Raw genomic sequence first — 3,261 nt, 5'->3', positions numbered from 1 at the left:
CAGATTTATTGTCCCCTGAGCAGCCTTGGCTGGTGGTGCTGGCAGCTCCCGGAGCTCCACCCAGGCTGTTCCTCATTTGGAGCTTCAGAGCTGCTGGAACAATGCAGCTGCACATCAAAGGGCTGAGGGGAGCCCGAGGGATCAGGGAGCACAGCAGGATCCACAGGAGCTGTGGGCATGAGTTAAAGAACGAGTCCCAGTGCTCCCAGTGCTCCCAGTTTGGAGCATCCCTGGCTGATGAGTTGGGAGCCCAGCTGCAGCTCTCTGGCCAAGGCACCGTGCTGAGGTGTGTCAGTTTGGAAAGGCAGGAGTCTGCTAAGGAAGGCAGGAGCCTCCCCTGAAATGGAGAATGTAAACCCTCCCCACTCTTCTGAATGGCTATAAATTTTAAATTAAGGGGCTCTCAGGCAAAGATATGTGAGCAGGAAATAACAGTTCTTCAATAGGGAAGAAAATGAAAGAATAAAATAAACAATGCAGTGAACTAAACCAACACTGCCAGAGTCAGAACCCAACCTGACACCCTGTTGGGCAGGGTGTTGGTGGCAGTCCCATTGGAAATGTGGCTGCAGCCCTCCTGCAGTGTCAGGTGTGGTTCTGCTGGAGCAAGGGGGATCTGTAGAGAAGGATGGATTCTTCTTCTGAAGATCCAGTGGAAGAAGAGGCAGGCGGTGAGTCATGCAGTGACATTCAATAGTCTGTTATCAACAATGTCCCCTCCCGAGGGAGGTGTGAATGTGGTCACTCAGAGAGAGATAAGGCAAACTGCTCACTTGACAGAAGATGATCTGCCATACAGATGGTAATGGAAAACATCTTGCACTGCAATCTTCAACATGAGGTTTTTCCTTTGGGGTACAGTGAGGAATCCTTCTGTTCCCACTGGAATGCTCCTTGGGGGAGCATCTGAGGCTGTTGGGGCATGAGCAGCACAGCGCTGGGGATCCCTGCAGCTCCTGCCCCAGGCAGCCTCTGCAGGCAGCCAAAGCATCAAAGCTGGACGGGTTTTCCTCTCTGCTTTGCTGCTGCTCCCAGTGGGAAGGTTGGGAATGGCCAGCCCAGATGTGCATCTGCCCTCTGGGAAGGAATAATGTGTCCTGGAGCAGCGGCTGTGCATGGTGCATGGCCCAGGGTCACGCTGTGCCACTGACTCCTGCAGCTCCTGCCGCTGCAGCTTGTCCCTGATGCCTCAGGATTTTAACTTCTATATTTTTCAGATCCTGTACTGCTTTAGTGGATAACTCTGAACTCCACAGAGAGTGTCAGCTGCTGTCTTCACATTTTGGTCAGGCAAATGATCCTCCTGGGGCTGAAACTCAAGGACACCCTACAGCCTCAGGCCCTGAAAAGTGTGAACAAAAAATGAGTTGGGGAGGAGCAAACTGGGGGAATATGACTTCATTGAAGCTGTAATTGGAGGATTAACCCCTGATATGTAAATGGACCAAACTTATAATTGCCTGAAAATCTCATGACCATTGTCCATCCTGGGTGTAGCCCCTTGGAGGTTTCTGGCTGCCCAAGCTGTGCCTATTGAACACCTTTAATAAATGCACACTTTTACTCTCTTAATCTGGTCTAGCCTCTGTTCTGGGTGGCCATTCCAAGGCTCCAACCCCAGCAGGATCCCCGGTCCTGTTGTGACACCCCCGAGCCCCTCAGGAGGCACCTCCAGCCACGGCTGTGGGGCAGCCTGGAGGGTGGCAGGATTTTGTAGGTGAGATTTCCATCCCTTTTCCCAACTATCTGTGCTCTTTTGGATGCTGGGAGTGCTCTCTTCTTGTTTTCTTCCACCATGTGACAAAAATTCCATCAAAAGTTTTGCAGCTATTGAGCAGAACCATTGCCATTAGAAAGGCTGAAGCCTTTAATTTTATTTTTCTCTCTCTCTGGGGATGTTTGACCACCTTTTCTTCTCTTCTCTGCCTCCCCACACCTGCAGTTCTTCTTTCCTTTGTTTCTCCTTCTTAGAGAGGAGAGAAGAACATCCACAATGAAGTTTTTTTCTCTTTTGAGGGAAACTGCAGTTGGGAAATGACAAGTGAAGAGGTCCATGGCCTTTTCCTGTTTCAGCTGCTTGACATCTGTGTCAATGCAGGTAAATGATTAACTCTTCCTGCAGCTTCCCTCCTCTCCCTCTGCCCTGGGATGACCTTTCCTGTCCCCATGCCAGGAGCAATGAGGCAATGAGACAGTGTTCTCATGCTGTGCATCACTCCTGAGTGGTTTTTTCTGACAAATCTTTTTTATTTCATAGAAGTCCTCCTGCAGGTTGCAAATAGGAAACAGCAGCCAGTGGGGTTCATTTCCAGTGGTGCTGAGGAATCCAGGAATTTTCAGTGGTTCCAGGATCACCTATGGGTGCCCAGCATCTTCTCAGATTAATTAGCAACCCAAGGCATGAGCCAGTCAGAGCTCCTCCATCCCATTAATCAGTTCTTATTTAAACTGAGGGAGGGGTGAGGCTGCAAAATGCTCTCAGTTATCCTCAAATGTCAGCCCGGCTTGGATCGGATGTGCGGAGAAAAGATAACTCAAAAAAAAAAAAAAAAAAAAGAAACCAAAAAAACCAACAACAACAACAACAACAACAACAACAAAAACCAACAAAACAAAAAACCACAAAAACAAAAACCCAAAAAACAACCAAAAAAACCCCAACAAAACAAAACAAAACAAAACAAACAAAAAACCACCAAAAAACCAAACCAAAACAAAACAAAACCAACAAAAAAAGCCAACAAAAAAAAAAAAACAAGCAAAAAAAATTCACAAACAAACTAACATACCAAAAAATCCCCCCCCCAAAAAAAAAAAAAAAAAAAAAAAAAAAAAAAGGGCAGCCTGGAGTTGTATGGGAGTCTCCAAAACCAGAGGTTTTTAAAACAGGTGATGGAGACAAGGTGGTCCAGGTCAGCTGGAGCTGCATTGGGAGGAGATGGGTCAGACATGCAGACATCCCTGAGGTGCCCCCCCATCTGGGGGCTGGTGAAGCAGTGGGAGGTGTGGGAGGTGTGCAGGCTGCTGGGGGCTCCTGCAGCCCCACAGTGCCTGGGCTGGCTCCACTGAGGGCTCTGAGAGCACTGCCCTGCTGTGCTGGGGGTTTGTCCTCCTAAAACCCCTCATTTTGGGCAATAAATGCACAGAATTGCCCCTGGCTGGGGGGGGTGCAGGGGCACATTTCTGCCTGAATTAGGAGTCCTGCTGTGTCCCTGTGCTGGGGCAGGATTGGCCAGCATCAGGAGACACGCTGGGAGAGGC

This window comes from Geospiza fortis, unplaced genomic scaffold (genome assembly GCF_000277835.1).
Source record: "Geospiza fortis unplaced genomic scaffold, GeoFor_1.0 scaffold5, whole genome shotgun sequence".
Taxonomy (NCBI): Eukaryota; Metazoa; Chordata; class Aves; order Passeriformes; family Thraupidae; genus Geospiza; species Geospiza fortis.
The sequence above is the reverse complement of the archived record's forward strand: the minus strand, read 5'-3'. Positions refer to the sequence as shown.